The 25,391-nt window shown below is 46.5% G+C and overlaps 1 protein-coding gene across 2 annotated transcripts in view; it reads left to right on the forward strand.

The window, feature by feature from the left end:
- Positions 1-25,391, forward strand: part of LOC140389912 (SPRY domain-containing SOCS box protein 1-like) — a 267,424-nt gene that overhangs the window by 59,792 nt on the left and 182,241 nt on the right. The window contains exon 2 of one of the 2 annotated variants that reach the window (XM_072474557.1): positions 4,092-4,193. The exons of the other annotated variant lie outside the window; for it this stretch is intronic. The gene's annotated coding sequence lies outside the window, so the exon portion shown is untranslated. The remainder of the gene's footprint in view (positions 1-4,091; positions 4,194-25,391) is intronic. 2 annotated transcript variants of the gene reach the window in all.

The following is a 25,391-nucleotide window of genomic DNA, read 5'->3' on the forward strand; positions in this document are numbered from 1 at the left end:
TCAATGGATTTGCATCAATCTCTGCGCATTTTGTTTTTGCTAGGTTTGTGCATGTTGCAGGAAAGTGGAACGTCAGTTCCATGCTTTTGACCTGCAGTCGTGTTGCCCTGAGCGTATGTAATGAGTCTCTGTCATCACTCATGCTAACTAGATTTTGCAGGGTGCAACATAAATCAGCTCCCTCAACCATAGACCGAAGTCAAGAGTAGCAATCAAATATTTGTTTTTTTACATTTAGAGTGCCCAATTCATTTTTCCCAATTAAGGGACAATTTAGCGTGGCCAATTCACCTACCTTGCACATCTTTGGGTTGTGGGGGTGAAACCCACGCAAACACGGGGAGAATGTGCAAACTCCACACGGACAGTGACCCAGAGCCGGGGTCGAACCTGGGACCTCAGCACCGTGAGGCAACAGGGCTAACCCACTGCGCCACCGTGCTGCCCTGCAAACAAATGTTGATGGCTAATTTTGGTCCCTCGGGTGCCTCTTTGCAGTAACATCAAAGCTGGTGTGTAAGAGCCTCCAAACCAAACAACAGAGAAATTCATACAATTTTGTTTGTCCACAATGGAGTAGACAAGCACTTAATTTCAAGAGCAAACTTCACTTGCATAACTTTGGAGCAAGTTAGCAGAATCCATGCTGAGGAGAGCCAAGAATGTTGAGGATACTGCAGCTGATTATGATACCAACAAGCACACGGTACCAAGAAGCTGTTTGATCATGAGAATGTAGAGCTTACCTGGAGCTGAATGGTTCTGAAAATAATTGGTAAATTATGAACTAAGTCAATTTATAGATTCTAGTTGGACTATCCAGGAAAATAAAGTAGCAAAAAAAAGTTTAAAAGGTGATACATTATTGCAAGTTGTAAATTTATTAACATTTGAGCTTAACTTTAAACTTTTTATCCAATCATTTCTGTAGTTTTGCAAACCCATGCCACGTTGTACATTGGATTATGAGGAACTAATATGATTTATGGATATATAGCTGTCACTAATGGGGGATCTTTCCAAAAGTAGGGTGTTTATATTGCTGGGAAAAGTTTTCATCAGTCATAACTGGTGGTGACTCCAAAGTCTGAAAGTATTTTTTAATATAAATTTAGAGTACCCAATTATTTATTTTTTCCAATTAAGGGGAAATTTAGTGTGGCCAACCCACCTAACCTGCACGTCTTTGGGTTGTCAGGGCGAGACCCATGCAGACATCGGGAGAATGTGGAAACTCCACTCAGACAGTGACCTGGGGCGGGATCGAACCCGGGTCCTCGGCGCCATAGGCAGTAGTGCTAACCACTGTGCCACTGTGCCGCCCTTGAAGTCTGAAAGTATACTGTCTTGTTTAAAAATTCTTTGGCTATTCCACTATGAAAGTGACTTGGGACATGTGTGATTTTTAAATTTGCTCTGTATCAAATGCATTTTGGGACTGCTCTGTGCTAAATTGTGTATACAATATTCTGAACTGTATCATTCAAGTTCAGGATTAGGTTCTGAGGGATGTACTGAAGCTTGGGGCAACACTCCTGAGGGCACAATTGGAAAACATTTAATTTACTGTCCTGGGGCTGGTTTAGCACACTGGGCTAAATCGCTGGCTTTTAAAGCAGACCAAGCAGGCCAGCAGCACAGTTCAATTCCCGTACCAGCCTTTCCGAACAGGCGCCGGAATGTGGCGACTACGGGCTTTTCACAGTAACTTCATTGAAGCCTACTTGTGACAATAAGCGATTTTCATTTCATTTTCATTTCCAGCCATGGTACAGGGCGGCGCTGGAACTCATGTTAAGTTGTCATGCCCTTTGCATCAGGAAATGTTTTATGTAAATGTAGTTGCAATCTGCATTGTAAGTGGAATGAGGCACCCCAGAGTGCCACGTACTGTATCTAATTATATTGTGTCCGAATCGCACAGTGTGAACAGCCACATTTGAATTATACTGTAATGTACCTTTACAAAAGGTATGACTAATGTACGTTTTGGGGGGAAAACTGATATGCGAAGGTTGGAAGTGGTTGCTTTCAGAGATCATATAACAGGCAGGTCATTACCAATATCTGGTCATTCAGAAAGACACTGTTGCCCTTGATGTAGACGATTTGTTCTGAAACTCTTTTCATCTCTGCTTTCAGGTGGGAAATGGTCAGTAATCAGGACAGTCATCAAAAGTTTATGTAATAGCATGTTGGAAAAGGAAAAACTCTTTGTCCTAATTCGGGAGTTTTTATTTAATGTTAAGTAAAGGACCCATTGGAGTACGCTAGCATGACATTTTTATTTTTTTTTGCAATAAGCACGGTCGGATGGTTTACCAATTTGTACCAAATATTTCTCGTCTTGGTATTCTATGCATTCTGCCTTGAGTGGAACTGAACAATTTTGGAATTGAACCAAAAGTACAACTTTATCTTGATCTATCTTTTGGAGAGATTGAAGGTGCGCAAGACATTTGAAGTCCAGAAAACAAAAGAGTTTTAGTGTTACAGCTTGACATTCTGCCACTGCGTTTGTACATTAGGGCAGTATTGTGTTTTGTACCTCCGAGATAGGCACACTTAGCATGCACCAGGTTCGATGTATGGACAGGACTTTATTACATATAGCTCTTAAAATATCTACAACCAACAACTTACTTTAATTTTCTCTTTCTCTCTAACCACACCCGCAGACTTGACTAACAACAGACACCCAATCAAACACCAAACAATTTATCAAAATATTGTTTACCCCTTTGAAAAACAAAAATACTTTGAGCGGGATCCTCCCATTCAGCAGCAGTGTCCACGCCGTTGGAAACGCCATCGCGTTTCACAATGGCGTGAACGGGCCGCTGGGAGTACCGATTCTGGCCCCTACAGGGGGCCAGCACAGCGCTGGAGCGGTTCACGCCACTCCAGCTCCCACCCCAGCGTGAATTGTGCGGCGTGAGATCCGCGCATGTGCAGTGGCGCCGGCATCAACGAGGACTTGCACAGTGGCACCAGCGCCAGCCCGCGGTGGCCTCCCTCAACTCGCTGGCCCTGACGCAACATGGCGCGGGAGTTCGGGGGCCAGCGCATAAGAAAATAGGCCCGGGGAGCGAGAGGCCGACCCGCCGATCGATGGGCCCCGATCACGGGCCAGGCCTCACCGGAGGGCCCCCGGGGTCGGAGCCCCCCCCCCCCCCCAACAGGCCGCCCCCGTGACCCCGCGCACAGAGTTCCCTCCAGCTGCGATCAGGTGTGGACGGCGCCGGCGGGACTCTGCTTTTTTAGAGTGGCCGCTCGGCCCATCCGGGCCGGAGAATCGGCGGCCCGGCCGCGTAGGGCGGCCCGGCCGCGTAGAGCGGCCCGCAACTGGCGCTGCGCCGGCGCGCCGATTCTCCGCTCCAAGAATCGCGTGCCGGCAGCGTGGCGCAGTTGTGGGGATTCTCCGGCGCGGGGCTGTGAGAATCCTGCCCTTTATTAACCGGCATAAACCTATATGTATTGAGTCATTTCCTTAGAGTTCAAAATGTCCTTTTTCTCTTGAGTACAGAAATAATCTGAGATATTAAGGTTGCTGATGATGGCACTCTGATCAACAAACTTGAAGTTGTGGTTCTGCATGATCATCTGACGAAGGTGAGTGATCAAGATTATGGTCACTCATTGGAAAAGGAAATGCATCCTCTTCAGCACTGTCCTCAAAATATCTTGGTCGAGTCATTGTCAAACATTTCATGTTTAGAGATGATGCAGCTTTGTGGTCACGGTTAGTCGTTTGATGTGAATCCAATGTCCAACTTAAAATTATGATTTCCTTGTATGTGTTTTCTTATCAAAGTAAGCTTTGGTTTTACCTTGTCACTTGGCAATATCTTCTGTTTTCACTCTGACATTCTTGTTGGATGTTGGTGACAGCATATTGGTCAGCGGCATCCGAAAGTTTGCCGCTGTTTGGCCAGTCGTATGTTCGGCCAGTGTCGTTCCGGTCATAGAATATGGGATTGGCTGATGTGTGAAGGAGGATATGAATGGACTGATCATATGGTTCAGCTCCAACATGCTAGCATTCAGACTGCCCTTGATCACACTGCTTAATCATTTGATGTGTTGCATAGGTTGTAATTTTCCAAAAATCCTTGGATTCTGGAGAAGTACGGGAGGATTGGAAAACTGCCAATGTGACACCACATTCAAAAAGGGAATGAGGCAAAAAGCAGGTAACTATAGGCTAATTAGCTTAATATCTATTGTTGGAAAATGCGGGAATCAATTCTTTTTAAAAATAAATTTAGTGTACCCAATTCATTTTTTTTTCCAATTTAAGGGGCAGTTTAGCGTGTTCAATCTACCTACCTTGCACATCTTTGGGTTGTGGGGGCGAAACCCACGCAAACACGGGGAGAATGTGCAATCTCCACACTGACAGTGACCCAGAGCCGGGATTGAACCTGGTACCTCGGCGCCGTAAGACAGCAGGGCTAACCCACTGTGCCACCATGCTGCCCTGGAATCAATTCTTAAGGAAGTAATAGCAGTACATTTGGAAAATCATAATCTAATCGAGCAGAGTTGGCATGGCTTCATGGAAGGGAAATTGTGTCTGACTAACTTATTGGATCTTTTTGAGGAAGTCTCAACTAAAGTGGATAGAGGGGAACCGGTAGCTGTGTTGTATTTAGACTTTCAGAAGGTGTTCAACATGGTACATCACAAGGTTAAGTCATAATATAAGAGTCCATGGTGTTGGAGGTACCATATTGGCATGGATAGAGAGTTGGCTAATGGACAGGAAACAACAAGTGGGGATAAAGAGTTTTTTTTCACAGGGCAGCACGGTGGCACACTGGTTAGGACTGCTGCCTCACGTCGCTGAGGTCCCAGGTTCGATCCCGGCCCTGGGTCACTGTGTTCGTGTGGAGTTTGCACATTCTCCCCGTGTTTGCATGGGTTTCACCCCCACAACCTAAAGACGTGCAGGTAGGTGGATTGGCCATGCTATATTACCCTTTAATTGGAAAAAATGAATTGGGTGAGTTATTTTTCAGGTTGGTGACCTGTAACCAGTGGGGTTCCACTTACACAGGGATAAGTGTTAGAGCTAAATCACCTCAAAAGTTTTCAGTAAACCTGAAAAACTATGTAATCCTGGAGATGTGCAGAACTTAAAAGCGTTCCCTGCTTTCAATTTATCTGAGTGTTCTGCAGAAAGGGAAGAGGCTGTACAGAAAGTGTACTGATGCTGGCAGGCTGTAGGCAGCTAAGATCAGAGGAACCCTGGGAGTTATTCTATGCAATTGAGGGTTGCAATTTGGACCTTGTGTGGTTTGCAGTTCACAGAAAAGCCCTGAGATCTTGCTTGGTGCAGCTGGGCGACTGGAGTTTGGACGAAGCCAGAGGTCTGTGAAGGTGTTGCAGGTATACCTGAAATTAATGATCGGAGTCCAGCTTTATGTATCCTGTAGAATGCAGCCTAAGGAAAAGAGATTGAATTGTCGGTAGGTAAGCAGTCATTGAGGCAGTGCATGTCACCAGTGGTTTTTAAGGGAATTCAGAGTTAGATCTTTGAAAATTTAAAGTTTTTTATTCATTCATAGGGTATAGGTTAGCACTGCTGCCTCAATGCGCCGAGGTCCCAGGTGCGATCCCGGCTCTGGGTAACTGTCCGTGTGGAGTTTTCACGTTTTTCTCGTGTTGGGTGGGTTTCGCCCCTACAACCCAAAGATGTGCAGGCTAGGTGGATTGGCCACAACTAAATTGGAAAAAATGAAAACTTTATTCAAAGGGTATGGACATCACCGGTTAGACCAGTATTTTATTGCCCATCCCTAATTGCCCTTCAGGTGGTGGTGAGTTCCTGCCTTTAACTGCTTCAGCCAATGTGGTATAGGTACACCCACAGTGCTTTTAGGAAGGGAGTTCCAGGATATTGACTGAGCGACAGTGAAGCTGTCGTGGAAGGTGCTATTTAAGCCTTTGTGCATCCCTGGAGTGCAAGTTGTAGATGGTACACGCAATTGCCACTGTGTATCGGTGGTGGAGTGAGTGAAGGAGATGAGCTGCCAATCAAGGGGGCTGCTTTGTCCTAGGTGGTGTTGAGCTTCTCGAGTGTTGGTGCTACACTCACCCTGGCAAATGGAGAATATCCCATCACACTCGTGGCTTGTGCATTGCAGATGGTAGTGAGGCTTTGGGCAGTCAGGAGACTAGTTACTGGCTACAGAATCCTTTTTTTTTAATTTAGAGGACCCAATTCATTTTATTCCAATTGAGGGGCAATTTAGCGTGGCCAATCACCTAGCCTGCACATCTTTGGGTTATGGGGGCGAAACCCACGCAAACACGGGGGCAATGTGCAAACTCCACACGGACAGTGACCCAGAACCGGGATTGTACCTGGGACCTCAGCGTCGTGAGGCAACAGTGCTAATCCCCTGCGCCACCGTGCTGCCCTGACCACAGGATTCTTAGGTACTGTTCTTGTTCTTGTAACCCCATTTATATGGATACTTAATTCAGTTGAGTTTCTGGTCAATGGTAACGCCCAGGATCTTGATAGAGGTGAATCCAGCAATGGCAATACCATTGAAATCCAAGCAGCGGTGGTTAGATTTCCTCTTGTTGGATGTGATCATTGCCTGCCACTTCTGTTACAAATGTTATTTGCCACATCAGCCCAAGCCGAGATATTGGCCAGGTTTTGCTGCATTTGGACATGAGCTGCTTCTGGCTCTGAGGAAGTTGCAAATGGTGCTGAACACAAACATCCCCTCTTCTGACCTAATGATGGAAGAAAGGTCATTAATGAAGCAGCTGAAGATGGGCCTCAGGCATTACCCTGAGGAACACCTGCAGTGATGTCCTGGAACTGACATGATTTACCTCCAAAAACCCCAACCATCTTATTTTGTGCTTTGTATGACTGCAGCCAGTGAGAATTTTCCCCCTGATTCCCATTGACTCCAGTTTTGCTCGTGCCCCTTGATGCCACACTCGGTCAAATACTACCTTGAGGTCAAGGGCAATTACTTTCGCCTCACTCTAGGGATCAGCTCCTTTTTCCATGTTTGAACCATGGCTGTAATGAGGTCAAGAGCTTAGTAAACCTGCGAAACCCAAACTGAGAATCAGTGGGCAGATTATTGCTAAACAAGTACCACTTGGTCACACTGTTGATGACCCCTTCCAACTGATAATCCAGAGGAGACTGATGCCCAGTCTTGAGTTACGAGAGTCGTTCAAAATCTATTCATTTAAGCATGGTAGTAGTGTCCCATAACACAATAGAGGGTATCTTCAAGATGGTGAGACTTCATCTCTACAAGGACTGTGTGGTGCTGACCCAATATATATTGTCATGCACAGATGCATCTGCGGAGGAAGATCGATGAGGATGAGGTCAAGTATGTCTTTCCCTCTTGTTGGTTCCCTCAGCGCTTGACTGAGAGAATTGTACCGAGTATTTTTGATTCAGTGGGTGGGTTGCTAAGAAATACGTAGGATCTGCTATTAAATGTGCAGTCTGGTATTTTTGACCATGGGCTGCCTGCTAATTCATAGATTATCTCATGTTAATTCTGTTGAAGATAGGCTAGCTATTGCAGACTGTTTACTTCTTTGACTTTGTCCATGAAGTTCACTTTGTTTAAAATCGTGAAATCTTTTGGCTTTATTCTTTTAGTGAGTAACTGGGATTTCAAACTTATTTACTTTAAACAAAAATTTCTGGTCCCTAACCAGATTGTAACAAGAGGTCACCATTTAATTAGAGTTATATCACGATGTCAGATACTGGTGAATTCCACAGCTTTCTAGGAACTCTATTAATTTGAAACATACTGTGGCTTATTATTTATGGTGGTATTTTCGGACAAACACCATTTTGTAAACTTCTCCAAAATGTCAATGATCAAAGTAGAAGTTATGGAATTTGTTGTGGAGGGTTCCGGCCATTTGCTACGTAGCTCATGAGTAGCAAATAAAGAAAAACCTCAGGGCTGTTTGCATTTTTCAAAGAAAGCAACTTGGAACTGTTGCCATGGTTTTGTTGTCCATGAGGTTGTTTGAAGAGGTGTGAGACACAGTATAACAGATTTTTCACTGACTAGACGTGCTGCGCTGTTTCAAATGAACCCTTCTATGCAGTGAACTTGTTGGTCATCAGATTGTTTCACAGGATCATTGTTTCATCTGATGTACTTTGTGGGCGTGACGCAGTACAGGTTGATGTAGCACTTTTGGATAACCATTCAAGTTCCACGTGTGATACAGTTGTCATCAAACAATGTGGGTTCATTGCACGCTCTGTAGTATGGGACCCATGTTTCTACTTTGTGAGGCCACTCAATTTTTGGGGATGGGCTTACTTTCTGGAATATGCTGTCTATCGCCAATTCTGTATTAAACGTCTTTCACGTAACAAGATTCACAGTCGCACTGTCTTTGAGGAGTTTGCACATTCTCCCCGTGTTTGAGTAGGTTTCACCCCCACAACCCAAAGATGTGCAGGTTAGGTAGATTGGCCACACTAAATTTCCCCTTAATTGGAAAAAATAATTGGGTACTCTACATTTATTTTTAAAGTGATTCACAGTCACGTGAAATAACCACAGCCACTTCATCTTCAATGTTGCAAGTCACTTTGTTATCATTAATGCTGACTGCGATAGTAGTATGGTTACGCGTCAGCTCAGTTGTGTGAACGTGTGAGATACTTAACCTGTATATCTGTAGATGTGTATAAATTGACCATTCCTGATGTAACTCGCAATAGGGCAGCACGGTAGCATGGCGGTTAGCACAATTGCTTCACAGCTCCAATGTCCCAGGTTCGATTCCCGGCTTGGTTCACTCTCTGTGCGGAGTCTGCACGTTCTCCCCATGTGAGCGTGGGTTTACTCCGGGTGCACCGGTTTCCTCCCACATGTCCAAAGATGTGCAGGTTAGGTAGATTGGCCACGCTAAATTGCCCTTAGTGTTCAAAATTGCCCTCGGTGTTGGGAGGGGTTACTGGGTTATGGGGATAGGGTGGAGATGTGGGCTTGGGTAGGGTGCCCTTTCAAAGAGCCGGTGCACTGCAAATTCTATGAAAACTATGTTGTCAGTGTTTGGTGATCAGTGTGGAGAGTGACTTCCTACTATAGATAGATGCATGTGTCAATGTTTATATGCATAGACTCGTGCTTCCTAATCACTGGTGGTGTATTTGCATCTTTTTACATATTTGGCATGATACACAAGCAATGAGTCATTCACTTCCTTCAATGTACTGAGAGCGTACAGCCCCCATCACATTTCCTGATGCATCTGTTGTGACTTAAATTTTTGCAAGTGTGCAAGGAGTGACAGAGTTGCTGTTTTCACCTTTAACGTATCAAACACTGTTTGCTGTGTGATCATCCATTCCTCATGTACATCCTTCCGCAATGGCTTCCAAAGAGGTTGTGTGATCTCTGTGTACGAAGGTGGTAGTAGTGAGGTGGAACAAAGGTAGTAGTAGTGAGGGACGATGCCAAGTGTTTCACATTAGATAGGCTCAAAATGCAAGAATGGCTTTGATGTTTTCAAGTATAGGATTTAGTCCAGTTGCTGTCACCCTGTCTGCTAGAATAGGTGTTCCCCAAACTGTTGTTCTCGGCCTAAGAGGTCACGAGACTTTGGAGTCACGAACTCTGAGGCAGCATGTCGGCTGTGGAATTTGGACTGAGTTTTGAAGCTACAAAGCCTCATTAAATGTTTTTTTTTCTGTTGGCAGCCATGGCTTTATCATCCATTCTGTGAGGTTTGACTTGCTATTAGAACCACAGCATACAAAAAGGGGGGTTCTCCACAATTCTCCTGGAAAACCCTGCAAAAACCTCCCTATGATCAAATATTACCCTCCTTCTATTCCACTACCCAAGTGAACACTTTGAACACCCTCCACATCCCTGGCTATGCAATGCCCAACCCCTCACTCAACTAATTTTCTTCCCCCTCCCCTCCCATAGAACATAGAACAGTACAGCACAGCACAGAACAGGCCCCATGAAAATTAAAGTCACCCATGACAACTACCCTGAAACCTCCACACCTATCCATAATCTGTTTTGCAATTTCTTCCTCCACATCTCTATTACTATTTGGGGGCCTATAGAAAGCTACTAACAATGTGACCACTCCTTTCCTATTTCTAACTTTGGTCCATATTGCCTCCGTAGGCAGATCCCCTGCAAACTGCCTTTCTGCAGCCGTTAAACTATCCTTGATTAACAATGCTACTCCTCCACCTCTTTTACCACCTTCCCTACTCTTACTGTAACATCTATAACCCCGGAACTTCCAACAACCATTCCTGTCCCTGTTCTAACCATGTCTCCGTAATGGCTACAACATCATTGTCCCAAGTACCAATCCATGCTCCAAGTTCACCTACTTTATTCCGGATACTCCTTGCATTGAAGTAGACACACTTCAACCCACCTTTCTGTCTGCCGGTACACTCCTGCGACCTTGATACCCTCCTCAGTACCTCACTACTCTCGACACTGGCTTCTGGAACACAGCTCGTTTTCCCAGGCCCTGACAAATTAGTTTAAACCCCCCCCCCCACCCCCCCCCCATCCCCCGAAGAGCCGTAGCAAATTTCCCTCCCAGGATATTGGTGCCCCTCTGGTTCAGGTGCAAACTGTCCTGTCTGTACAGGTCCCACCTTCCCCAGAAAGTTCTCCAATGATCCACGTACCTGAAACCCTCCCTCCTACACCATCACTGCAGCCACGTGTTTATCTGCGCACTCTCCCTGTTCCTCACCTCACTAGCACGTGGCACCGGCAACAAACCAGAGATGACAACATGGTTTGTCCTGGCTCTCAGCTTCCACCCTAGCTCCCTAAATTCCTGTTTTAAATCCCCGTCCCTTCTCTTACCTATGTCGTTGGTACCGATGTGTACCACGAGTTGTGATTGCTCCCCCTCCCCTTTAAGGATTCTGAAAACACGGTCTGAGACGTCACGGACCCTGGTACCCGGGAGGCAACATACCATCCGTGAGTCTCTTTCGCTACCACAGAACTGTCTATCTGTCCCTCTAACTATCGAGTCCCCCATAACTATTGCTCTCCTGCTCTCCCTCCTTCCCTTCTGAGCCACAGGGACGGACTCAGTGCTGGAGATCCGTTCACCGTGGCTTACCCCTGGTAGGTCGTCCCCCTCAACAGTATCCAAAACGGTATACTTGTATCCCTGCACTGACTGCTTCCTCCCAGCCCCTCTCACCGTCACCCATCTATCTTGATTTTTCGGAGTAACTACATCCCTGAAGCTACTATCTATGACCACCTCTGCCTCCTGAATGATCCGAAGTTCATCCAGCTCCATCTCCAGTTCCCTAACGCGGTTTCTGAGGAGCTGGAGATGGGTGCACTTCCCACAGGTGAAATCAGCAGGGACACTGACGGCGTCCCTCAACTCAAACATTCTGCAGGAGGAACATTGCACTGCCTTCCCTGCCATCCCCTTGAGATTAAAAAAAGAAAAAGAAAGGAAGAGCGTACCTGTTATTCACTCTACCCTTAGGTTAAAGGAGGTGGAAGGGTAGGGGACACTACAAGTGTAGTGTCTAGGGTTTAGAAACTGCCCAACTGAAATACAGGTAAAAATAAAACACTTAACCAACAACCACTGCGCCCCACACGAGAACAGCAATCAGCTGTTATGGGCCTGCGCAAACAATTTAAATCTTTACTACTTACCCAGCAGTCACTCTGTCCTCACTCCGACCGGATTCAGCTGGAAACTCCCAACAGTATTTCAAAAAGAATTTACTCCCCTTCTCAGCAAGCACTCACTCAGCAACCACTGTGCCCCGCACGATAACACCTCGGAAAAGAAAAACTACTTGCCAATCACTTACCTGCAGGCTGTGACGTCACGGTTCAACTTCTTTCTACTTCTACCTGCCCTCGAGTCTCCCTCTTGATCTTTACTCGGCTGGGATCCTTACAGTGATTGTCTTTTTTTTTTTGGTTAGAGGAGGAGGTAGGGAGGGAAGCACTGAAGAAGTGTTTTGGGATTAACTGTCACTTGACAACAGCTCCTCCACAAACCACCTTCAAGATACGGTGACCACAATGCACTGATGCAAATTTTCCCCGCAACAGCCAATCAGCATCTCCGCTCTACTGGCCTCTGCTGGATGCTTCCCTTCACTTGAACACCTAGGGTGTCTTGCTCAGGTACACTTTCTGGATGCAAATGTTCCCCACAACAGCCAATCAGCAGCTCCGCTCTGCTGCCCTCTGCCCATGCTCAACAGTCCACTCCCACTTTGGTCACACAAAGTACGAGGCATTAAAATGGGATCATGTCAGGAAACAGTTTGGGAAGCTTTGCCCTAGAAAGTCAACATTGGATGCTGCGAAAGTGCACTTGTCCGTGTTGAGCATCAAGTGGTGTTGTACAATTTGAGTGAGAACCACTGATCGTGTTTTACTTTGCTCCTTCGATGGGCCACAGTGTTGTTTGGTAGGTTGAACATCCACCCAACATCTGACAAGACTGAGGAAACTATCTTATGGAATGTGCCCGTTGCTAAACTTAATGCATAGGGCATTCTGCAGTACTGAAACTCGCCTTTGTGAGTACCAAAAACTGTAAGATACCTGCTTTGCTCTACTAGTGTTATCTGTTGCTTGTAAAAAGACGGTAGAGCCGTGAAATTATGCCGATAGTTCTCAGATCGTAGGATTTAGGAGTGGGAGTATGCCATTCAGTCCTTCAAACCTGTTCCACCATTTGATAAAATCATGTTTGATCAGTTTGTGATCTCAAGGAACAAAGAACAAAGAAAATTACAGCACAGGAACAGGCCCTTCAGCCCTCCCAGCCTGCGCGCATCCAGACCCTTTATCTAAACCTGTCTTCTATTTTCCAAGGATCTACTTCCCTCTGTTCCCTGCCCGTTCATATATCTGTCTAGATGCATCTTAAATTATGCTATCGTGCCCGCCTCTACCACCTCCACTGGCAAAGCGTTCCAGGCACCCACCACCCTCCCGTAAAAAAACTTTCCATGCACATCTCCCTTAAACTTTCCCCCTCTCACCTTGAAATCGTGACCCCTTGTAATTGACACCCCCACTCTTGGAAAAAGCTTGTTGCTATCCACCCTGTCCATACCTCTCATAATTTTGTAGACCTCAATCAGGTCCCCCCTCAACCTCCGTCTTTCCAACGAAATCAATCCTAATCTACTTAACCTTTCTTCATAGCTTGCACCCTCCATACCAGGCAACATCCTGGTGAACCTCCTCTGCACCTTCTCCAAAGCATCCACACCCTTCTGGTAATGTGGCGACCAGAACTGCACGCAGTATTCCAAATGTGGCCTAACCAAAGTCCTATACAACTGTGACATGACCTGCCGACTCTTGTACTCAATACCCCGTCCGATGAAGACAAGCCTTCTTGATAACTCTATTGACATGCGTTGCCACCTTCAGGGTACAATGGACCTGAACTCCCAGATCTCTCTGTACATCAATTTTCCCCAGGACTCTTGAATACAGCAAAATATAGATAGATTGGAGACTTGGGCAGAGAAATGGCAGATGGCGTTCAATCCAGGCAAATGCGAGGTGGTGCATTTTGGAAGATCTAATTCAAGAGCGGACTCATTAAGAATCTCACCCATTTCCTCTGACTCCACGCATAAATTCCCTCTTTTGTCTTAGAGTGGGCCAATCCTTTCTCTAGTTACCCTCTTGATTCTTATATACGAATAAAAGGCTTTGGGATTTTCTTTAACCCTGTTAGCCAAAGATATTTCATGACCCCTTTTAGCCCTCTTTATTGCGCATTTGAGATTTGTCCTACTTTCCCGATATTCCTCCAAAGCTTCATCAGATTTAAGTCACCTAGATCTTATGTATGCTTCCTTTTTCATAACTAGTCTCTCAATTCCACCCGTCAGCCATGGTTCCCTAATCTTGCCATTTCTATCCCTCATTTTCACAGGGACATGTCTGTCCTGTACTCTCATCATCCTTTCCTTAAAAGACTCCCACATTTCAAATGTGGATTTACCCTTAAACAGCTGCTCCCTATCCACATTCCCTAGCTCCTGCTGAATTTTGTTATACTTGGCCTTTCCCCAATTTATCACTCTTCCTTTAGGACCACTCTCGTCCCTCTCTATCCCTCCTGAAGCATCTGTACCCTGGGATATTTAGTTGCCAGTCTTGCCCTTCCCTCAACCAAGTCTCAGTAATACCAATAACATCATATTCCCAGGTACTAATCCAAGCCCTAAATTCATCTGCCTTACCTGCTACACTTCTTGCATTGAAACAAATGCCCCTCAGACCACCTGTCCCTTTGCGTTCATCATCTCTTCCCTGCCTACTCTTCCCCTTAGTCACATTGAGTTTATTATCTAGTACCTTACTGGCTTTAGTTGCTGCCTCTTTACTGACCTCTAACTTCCTAATCTGGTTCCCATCCCCCTGTCACATTAGTTTAAAACCTCCCCAACAGTGTTAGCAAAAGCACCCCCTAGGACATTGGTTCCAGTCCTGCCCAGGTGTAGACCATCCGATTTGTAATGGTCCCACCACCCCCAGAACCGGTTCCAATGTCCCAAAAATCTGAACCGCTCCCTCATGCACCATCTCTCAACCCTACTTCCTGTCTATCACCACTATACCCCATAAACCTTAACTCCCTTATCCATCAAATATTTAGCAGGAAATCAACTGAAAAGTGGCCTCAGCGGGGAGAAACTCCCCGAGGCCCAAAAAACTGGCAAAGTGCTGGTGAATAGTGGGGTGAATCTCGGCGCTACAGCCGCTGAGAAACACCCTGCCAAACACGCCCAAAAGCGGACTTCGTTGTCCGTTGAATAGTGCTCCCAATCTCTGACTGAGGAATGCAGACTTTATGTGAAACATGCGTACAAGTGACGAGTCATTTTTATGAGCTGAAGTCAATGATATTGCTGTGAATAGGTTTCAGAAGTTTAAGTTGTACAGTTACAATTATAACTGTGCGAGATTATCTCAGTGTGGCCTTACACTGTTTCTGTTCAACCCAAATGGCCCGAAGATTTCGCATAAATCTTTTTTTTTGTGGCTAAGCAACTGTATGGTGAATCCTCATTGGTTTGATCATTTCTATGCTTTTGCTGAACAGAGCTTATAATGATTGCTTAGCCTACAGCATGAGGTCCTTCTCTCTGTTAAAGAATTATTCATGGCAGTAAAAATGAACTGAAATGGTGTGTAAAATGTTACTACATTTGCGTGAGCACTTGTTCTGCTTTGAATCAATCTGGTTCTGGGACTGGCAGACATTTGAGTTTAAAATTTAACTGCAAAAGTGTGGCTTTCAATTGCCACACTGCAATGTGTACAATCAATATTTCTTCTTCTGTCATAGTGAGATGTTTTACAACACCAGGTTAAAGTCCAACAGGTTTATTTGGAATCACGAGCTTTCAGAGCGTAGCTCCTTCGTCAGGTTCATTCACCTGATGAAGGAGCTACTCTCCAAAGCTCGTGACTCCAAATAAACCTGTTGGACTTTAACCTGGTGTTGTAAGACATCTTACCATGCCCACCCAGTCCAACGGCGGCACCTCCATATCATGACTACATTCTTCTTTCATGTGCAAGTGGACTAATTTCAGACATTGGATAGTGTTTAAAAAGTTCAGCTCGCACACAAATTTGTGAAATAGGATGTGAGCAGGAGCAAAAAATGGATGACATTGGCCTCTCTACCTGATATTAAGCTCCATTGACCTCAGTAGAACGGATACTCATGCATTATATATAATGTCGCCCAATGCAATTTCATATGATTTACATCGTCGCCCATGCTCGTTTCACTTTCAACACTAACACGACAACTTAATCATTGCAAGGTACATTTAACATAATAAAATGCCTCAAAGAGCTTAATAGAGGCATTATAAAGGTAACTTTAACACAGAGCCATGTAAGCCAATATTAAGGCAGATAGTCCAGTTTGGTTCAAGGAGAGTGTCACAGACCGCGCTTGTGCCCTCTTACTGGACATATAACCAATACGTTTTAAAAGGAAAGTGGTGTGCCTTAACTTTCCAATTAAATAATTCAGCAGCAAACTTTCATGAGTTTAAAATAAAGATTTATTTATTTTCTCAAGCTAACCCTGAATTAATGCAACAGGACCCACCCAGTCTCGGGCATGAGCACACACATGCACATTTAATACAGATGATACCAGTGCACTTTTATAGATTATAATTAATTCAGCCTTTGATTGACCATTTCCAGTCTTCCATGTGGCAAATCTATGGTTTCTTGAATGAATTTTATCATTTAAAATTGATGCAAGGGTCTTGTAAAGCAACGAGTTCACACCAGATTGCAAGGTTTCTTTTAGTTGAATATCTTGGAAGTTGGTTCGCTGGTGAAACTGGAGCAAGCTAAATATTTGGCTACTTGATGACTTAGAAATCATTTCAGAGTCTGCTTCTTAGACTGGCTGACAAGTGGCGGTACTCGTGGATCACCTGGTTCCTCGGGTAATAAAGGTAGATTTCCTGAAACCAGCGTCAATCACATGACCGCTGGATTAACACTACGTGCTCCACACAGTCTAGCTTTGATGGGAAGCATTATGATACAATGGGGAGTTGACAATGGCCACTGAGATTCAATCTTTCCCATTGTCCGGTATGAAACATGGTGACTGTAGAGTTAAAGGTTGATGATTACAATAATTAGACAATGTGTTAATGATGATATAAGCATGACATCAAGGTCTGTTGAGCAAGAGAAGTCAAGGGAGCCAGGCGCAGAAGAGGCTGATTTTGGAGAACATTGTAATCGCTATCAGGTCTTAGATGTAAATATTTTCAAGAGAAACTGTATATCGACTATCTCTGAGTCACTCATGGACTAAGACGAACCACATTGAACCAGCAGACTATACAAGTGAAGGACAAGTCAAACTATGGCGGCAGACCAAACCAGAGACCAGCAATCTGCAAACTCCATAGTCTTTAGATGTTGGTCCGTCCTTAAACAATGGGATGTGTGAATTTCACGAATAGATCAGAATACCTCAACCATGTCCATATATTTTATTAGGTATTCACCAGAAACCTGATACTGTCTGTAATCCAAATACCAAGAGTCACATGATTTGGGGTAGCCACCTTAACAGCATGTTTGTTGTCAGCTTTAAAACAATGGAAAGGAGAGTTCCAGAAAAGTACAGTTATTTTAGTGGACTGTGGAGCTGAAGCAGATAGTACAGATGTGGACTGATAAGGGCATGGATGGACTTGAAAACAATTTTAAAATCAAGGCGTCACTTGGGCCAATGTAAGTCAGTGAGCATAGTGGCTTTGGGTGAATGGTGAGTTGGTGTGAGTAGGGGCATGCGCAGCCAGATTTGGGTGGCCTCAAATTTGTTGTGTCAACGTACCATGTGTGGTAGTCTGTGTAGAGGTATTACGGTACCTGGTAATGCTGGAACATCATTGGTAGATATTGTATGTTTCCTATTGGTCCAGCTGTATGGTAGCTCTGCCCTGCAAGGCGAGGTATAAGAGCCCGTGCCGCCCCAGCAGCCTTCATTCTGTACCTGAGCTGCTGGGGGAAACATCTAGCTTATTAAAGCCTTCAGTTGGACTTCAACCTCGCTTTAGTGGTCATTAATCGAGCATCAATTTAATAAGCTAGATTTAAAAGGATGGAGCTCCGAATCAAGCTGGAGTGTCTGCAACTCGGCCTCCACGCGTGAACTCAGCGGCAATCTTCGAGCACTGGCTGGCCTGTTTTAAAGGATATCTCGGAACGGCCGAAAACACACCCACGGGAGAACAGAAAATGCAAGTCCTGCACTCGAGAGTGAGCTCGGAAATTTACACCCTCATCGAGGACGTGGAAGACTTCGATGCAGCAATAGAGCTGCTAAAAGGACATTTTATTCGCCCGGTAAACCAGATCTATGCCCGACATCAGCTAGCAACGAGGCGACAAATCCCTGGGGAATCGCTGGAAGAATTCTACCGTGCGCTCCTGGTGTTGGGGAGAAACTGCAGCTGCCCGCAAGTTTCGGCGAGCGACCATACAGAACTCTTGATCCGGGACGCTTTCATGGCAGGTATGCTGTCCTCCCAAATCGGCCAGTGATTGCTGGAACAATACACCCTAGGTCTCAAGAAGGCACGGGCCCTTGCAGGTTCCCTGGATGTGGTCTCCAGAAACGCCCGCGCTTACGTTCCCGACCGCGCGGCAGCCCCCTGGGCAGCGTGGAACCCCTCCGCAGCCGACCCCGAGACATCCCCCATCCCCCCACAAGCTTGTGCTGCAAGGCGGCCTGGCAACCCCGGGTGGCCCCGCTGCTATTTTTGCGGGCAGGCCAAGCACCCCCGGCAGTGCTGCCCGGCGCGCGCATCCACCTGCAAGGGATGCGGTAAAAAGGGCCACTTCATGGTGGTATGCCTGGCCCGTGCGGTCTCCATCGGCGAATGCGGACCGCCGCCACAAACCTCTCCACGGTCCCCGTGCAGCCAGCGGGCGCCGCCATCTTCCTACTCCAGGGCCACGTGCGGCCCCCGGGCGCTGCCATCTTGTCCCGCGGATGCCACGTTCGATGGACTGGCGCTGCCATTTTGTGCAGCCCCAGCCATGTGCGACCAATGGGAGCCACCATCTTGGTGGACTCCCAGGACCCCAGCTCGGCTGACCGCACACCACCCGAAGTGAAGACTCAACTGCTGAGATTAGTCTCAGTGACCCTGGATCAGTCCCGGCCTTGAACACTCTCAACTGCTACAACAACAGTACTAATCAACGGGCACGAGACGTCCTGCTTAATTGACTCTGGGAGCATCGAGAGCTTCATACACCCCGACACAGTAACGCACTGTTCTCTCTTCGTCCACCCCGTTAATCAAAAAATCTCCCTGGCCTCCGGTTCCCACTCAGTAGAGATAAAAGGGTTTTGTGTAGCAAACCTCACAGTCCAGGGAAGAGAGTTTAAAAATTACTGGCTCTACGTCCTTCCCCACCTCTGCGTGCCCACACTCCTAGGTTTAGACTTCCAGTGTAATCTTCCAGTGTAATCTCCAAAGTCTAACTTTCAAATTCGGCGGCCTTGTTACCCCCCCCCCCTTACTGTCGGCGACCTCTCGACCCTCCAGGCCGATCCGCCTTCCCTGTTTGCGAACCTCACCCCACATTGCAAACCCGTCGCCATCAGGAGCAGACGGTACAGTGCCCAGGATCGGATCTTTATTAGGTCAGAGGTCCAAAGGCTACTGAGGGAAGGTGTCATTGAAGCTAGCACCAGTCCCTGGAGAGCTCAAGTAGTGGTGGTGAAGACCGGGGAGAAGCATAGGACTACAGTCAGACCATCAACAGGTTTACGCAGCTGGACGCGTACCCTCTCCCCCGCATATCCGACCTGGTGAACAGGATCGCGTATTACAAGGTCTTCTCCACGGTGGATGTTAAGTCCGCCTACCACCAGCTCCCCATCCGCACTAGTGACCGCAAATACACTGCCTTCGAGGCAGACGGGCGGCTCTACCACTTCTTAAGGGTTCCCTTCGGTGCCAACAACGGGGTCTCGGTCTTCCAGCGAGAGATGGACTGAATGGTTGACCGGTACGGTTTACGGGCAACATTCCCGTATGTCGATAATGGCACCATCTGCGGCCACGACCAGCAGGACTACGACACCAACCTCCGAAAATTCCTTCAGAGCGCGAAGATCATTAACCTTGCATATAACGAGGATAAATGCGTGTTTAGCACTGACCGCCTAGCCATCCTCGGCTACGTAGTGCAAAATGGAGTTATAGGCCCCGACCCTGAACGCGTGCGCCCTCTTATGGAGTTCCCCCTCCCTCACTGCACCAAGGTCCTGAAGCGCTGCCTTGGGTTTTTATCTTACTATGCCCAGTGGGTCCCCAACTATGCGGACAAGGCCCGTCCCCTGATCCAATCCACAGCTTTTCCCCTGTCGATAGAGGCCCGCCAGGCCTTCAGCCGCATCAAAGCAGACATTGCAAAGGCCACGATGCACAGCATCGACGAGTCCCTCCCCTTCCAAGTCGAGAGCGGCGCGTCTGACGTAGCTCTGGCGGCCACCCTCAACCAAGCTGGCAGACCCGTGGCCTTCTTCTCGCGTACCCTCCATGGTTCCGAAATCCGCCACTCCTCAGTCGAAAAGGAGGCCCAGGCCATAGTGGAAGCTGTGCGACATTGGAGGCATTACCTGGCCGGCAGGAGATTCATTCTCCTCACTGACCAACAGTCGGTTTCTTTCATGTTCGATAATGCACAATGGGGCAAGATAAAAAACGATAAGATCTTGCGGTGGAGGATCGAACTCTCCACCTACAATTACGAGATCTTGTATCGTCCCGGGAAGCCAAACTAGCCTCCTGATGCCCTGTCCCGTGACACATGTGCCAACGCACAAGTGAACCGCTTCTGAGCCCTCCACAAGGACCTCTGCCACCCGGAGGTCACTCGCTTTTTCCACTTTATTAAGACCCTCAACCTGCCCTACTACATCGAGGAGGTCAGGACAGCCACCAGGGACTGCCAAATCTGCGCGGAGTGCAAACTGCACTTCTACCGGCCAGAGAAAGCGCACCTGATAAAGACTTCCCATCCCTTTGAACGCCTCAGCATGGACTTCAAAGGCCCCCTCCCCTCCACCGACCGCAACACGTACTTCCTGATCGTGATTGACGAGTACTGCCGGTTCCCATTCGCCATCCCCTGCCCCGAAGTGACTGCAACCATCGTCATCGTGGCCCTCCATAGCATCTTTGCACTGTTCGGGATCCCCGCCTACATACATAGTGATAGGGGGTCCTCCTTTATGAGCGACGAACTGCATCAATTCCTGCTCAGCAAGGGCATCGCCTCGAGCAGGACGACCGGTTACAACCCCCGGGATAACGGACAGGTAGAGAGGGAGAACGGAACGGTCTGGAAGACCGTCCTACTGGCCCTACGGTCCAGGAATCTCCCAGTCTCCCGCTGGCAGGAAGTCCTTCCGGATGCCCTCCACTCCATCCGGTCACTGCTTTGTACCACAACCAACCAAACACCTCACGAACGCCTCCTTGTCTTCTCCAGGAAGTCCTCCTCTGGGACCTCGCTCCCGACCTGGCTGGCAGCTCCCGGACCCATCCTGCTCCGGAAATGCGTGCGGGCGCACAAGTCGGACCCGTTGGTCGAGAGGGTCCATCTTCTCCACGCTAACCCCCAGTACGCCTACGTGGCGTACCCCGACGGCCGACAAGATACGGTCTCCCTACGAGATCTGGTGCCTGCCGGAGCCCCACGCACACCCCAGCCACCAGTCCCACCCTCCCTTCCACCAGTGCAGCTTACAGGAGGATCGATCCTTCCGCCAGCCCCGTCTCGACCCCCCCCCACCCATCGACTCACCCCGCAGACGCTCCCTTCCCAGGTCAACCTTTTTCCCCACCAGCACTGTCTAGGAGTATCGAAGCTGCCACAGAGATCGAGGCCACGCTCCCGGAGTCCCAGACGCCCGAGCCTCCACCGGAGTCACCACCGAAGTTTCGACAATCACAGAGGATGACCAAGGTTCCTGATCGACTGATTGCTTCATTTTAAAGTGTATAGTTAATTATGAATCATAAATTGTAAATAGTAAATAGAATTGGAAATAGTTACAAAATACGGAGGTATTACGGTACCTCCATAACTATAATTTCTACCACGTTACCATGTTGTAATATCAGGCCACCACCCCGCCGGACTATTTTTTTTAAACAGGGGGTGAATGTGGTAGTCTGTGGAGAGGTATTACGGTACCTGGTAATGCTGGAACACCATTGGTAGATACTGTATGTTTCCTATTGGTCGAATTGTATGGTAGCTCCGCCCTGCAAGGTGGGGTATAAGAGCCTGTGCCGCCCCAGCAGCCTTCATTCTGTACCTGAGCTGCTGGGGGAAACATCTAACTTCAGTTGGACTCCAACCTCGCTTTAGTGGTCATTGATCGTGCATCACCATGCAAAGTAAGAACACAAGAATTTTTAGATTTGGACCATTTTCTCAATAAGATCACTCTTTTAAATTGAATTGAGCTCTTACTGTCTCCCCATAACCTGCAATATCATCTCTCCAGAACCATGCCTAGTTGCTGCTTGGGCACATATAATGCTGTTCTGTGGAATTGATGACTTACTTTATGAATCCTTTGGATAAACCTTTTGGATAAACAAACTTACCGCTGAAATAAAAACAGCAAAAGCGGGGCAGTGTAAGTTCTTGTTGATCTAATAAGAAAAAGAAGTGGAATTGCGCCTTGTTCCATCAATGCATGTGTTTATCTCGGCTTTGGTCTGTAAGATTAGTGTTTAAGGTGAACATGGCTGACAACACCAACACCAGACCCATTCGCGTATTGCCCTCTGTAATTGTTTCTCCGGCACCCAAATGTATATTTACCTCCCCAGTTTCTCCCCCCGCTCTGCGGAGAATCGCGTGCCGGCGTCAGGGCGGCGTGGCGCGATTCACGCGGCCCGCCGGCGATTCTCCGACCTGGCGCGTGGTCGGAGAATCCCGCCCCTGATGTATTCTTAAGATACATGGATTGCTTCATAATGGTTAGTTTTTAGAAAGTTTTGCGGTCCTAAATGACTTTAGGGACAAACATGCTTATCTGTAAATCTATACAATTCTATCTCTAATTTATTGCCACCTTTTTTTCTGTACTTCCAAAAATATTCAGTCATCTTTTTGGGCGAGGAGACTTTATTGATGAATCAGTTGGAAGTAATTGTCAAAACTTGCTATGAGAAAATTCACTGCCACTGTCCTCCATAATTGCATTGTGTCATGATCTCATCGAGACGGGTAGCATTAAAAAACTTCTAACTACCAGTTATTAACTGAAAGGACAACACACTATGTCACATTATAAGATGTTTATTGTAACAAAAGACGAAAAGTACTATTGACTTAACACTTATTTAGCAGGCAACTTGTACTTTAAACCACAAAACAGAACATCCCCCTTTTTCCTTCAGCACAATGGAAACACATTTCATAGATGTACTTTACTTCATTGTTTAAGAAGACATTAAATTCTCCCAGAAACAGTCCAAGGCGATTGTTAGCTCCTGAGGGTTTACTCCTGTTCTTTTTCTTTCTTAGCTTGGGAACTTATAATAACAGAACTGTCTTTCACAGTCAGTGTTTTATGCTGGGGATTCAACCGTTAGCGCAAACTAGGTGAATCTTCCAGCCTTGTTTTAACTATTCATGAATTCCATTGTTTCAATACAAGCATGAGCTCCTACCCCACATTCCTGCATGGTGAACCACAGCATTTTGCTGTTTATAATTGTTCACCCTCTCCCAGATCCTGGCAGGAAAACCTGTCCTCATAGATATCTTAGATCTGTCCCCTTTTAACGCCAATTTCCATGACGATGTGAATCACATGAGCCTTGTATCCAGTGTGATCAGCCATCCTTGACATCAGCTCCCTTTTGTCTTGGAAGTCACTGGACAGTTTAAAGCACATCTGTTTATAACCTGATATCCTCAACACTTCTTGGGGAGTTTTGAAGACTCGAGGTCCATCCACTGTTGTTACACAGACTGTTGTCATTATCAACAGAAAGTGTATGGGCAGCACGATGGTACAGTGGTTAGCACTGCTGCCTCACGACATCAAGGACCCAGGTTCGATCCCGGCCCTGGGTCACTGTTCATGTGGAGATTGCACATTCTCCCTATGTCTGCGTGGGTCTCACACCCACAACCCAAAAAGATGTGCAGGATAGATGGATTGGCCATGCTAAATTGCCACTTAATTGGGGAAAAAAAGGAATTGGGTACTCTAAATTCATATATTTTTTGAAGTCAATGGAAAGTGTAAACACCTTGCACCGCCAGACTTAGTGTCATGTAGACTTCAGAAGACCACCCCCCTTAATTTTACATTTAAATTAAAGACACCATTCCAAACATTACACATCTCATAATTATAACAACTAACCCGGCTGCACTTCCTTGTAGAAGGCTTTGGTAGAGGTAGATGGAGGGGTTGCTAAGAATGTATGTTGGAGGAATGGGGAGGGGGATGGGGGGGTGAGGAAGAGTGAGGGAGCATTTGTAGAATATGTTGGTGTCAGAATGATAGTGCTGATAAACTGGACAGAACTTAAGTGGATGAAAACAAGTGGTCGATGAAAGGAACATAAACTCCTGCTCATTGACACTCTGTTTGGGTTTCATAGGGGTCACTCGGCTCCTGATTTCATTACAGCTTTGCTCCAAATATGGACAAAAGAGCTGAACTCCACTTGTAAGGTGGGAGTGCCTGCCTTTGACATCAAGGCAGCAATTGACCAAGTGTGGCATCAAGGAGCCTTATCAAAACAGACATGGTATCAAAATAGCCGTAAATGGGGGTGGGGTAGGACAGAGAATCTCCACTAATTGCAGTCATACCTACCACAAATGAAGTTTGTTGTGGTTGTTCAAGCACTATCATCTCAGTCCCAGGGTATTGCTGCAGGAGTTCCTTAGTGTAGTGTCCTAGACCCAACCATTTTCAGCTGCTTCATCAATGACCTTCCCTCCATCATAAGATCAGAAATGGAGATTTTGGCTGCTGATTGTCAGAAATAGGGATTTTCGCAATGATTGCACAATGTTCAGGACCATGTCCAAATGCAGCAAACCTGCACAATATTCAGGCTTGGGGCTGACAAGTCACAAGTTACATTTATGCCACACAAATGCCAGGCAATGACCATCTTAAATAAGAGAGAATCTAATTATCTGCCCTCAATATGCATTACCATTGCTGTATCCCCCATGATCAACATCCTGGCAATTAACATAGACTAGAAACTGAACTGGGCCGGCCATATAAATACTGTGGTGATGAAAGCAGCTCAGATCCTGGGAATTCAAGAAACTCGTCTTCTGACTTGCCAAAGCCTGTCCACCATCTATAAGTTACAAGTCAGGATGTGCACTTGCCTGGATGTGTAGAGCTCCAACAACCCTCATACACAACACATCCAGGACAAAGCATCCTGCTTGATTGGCGCCCAATTAGCCTTGGCATAAAACTGGTCTGCTACAGTATTAAACTAAAGGATGCAATAGGCCAGATGAGTGAAATAATCACACCTCATTATATCTTCTTAATGTGGCATGTGTTCATTGCCATACTTCTGTTAATTTATGAATTATTTTAATGTCTATTATCATATTTGATGCATAATTTGTACCTTCATGTATAGTTATGTTTATTTTTTTAATCATCCACAACTGGAGTATAACTTGTGTATCAGACTGAGTAGAAGAATTCCTGTATTCTCATTTACCCATTCCCCAGGCGGGCTGAGACAACATTTCCTCCTGCTG

Source organism: Scyliorhinus torazame, chromosome 14 (assembly GCF_047496885.1).
Source record: "Scyliorhinus torazame isolate Kashiwa2021f chromosome 14, sScyTor2.1, whole genome shotgun sequence".
Classification (NCBI taxonomy): domain Eukaryota; kingdom Metazoa; phylum Chordata; class Chondrichthyes; order Carcharhiniformes; family Scyliorhinidae; genus Scyliorhinus; species Scyliorhinus torazame.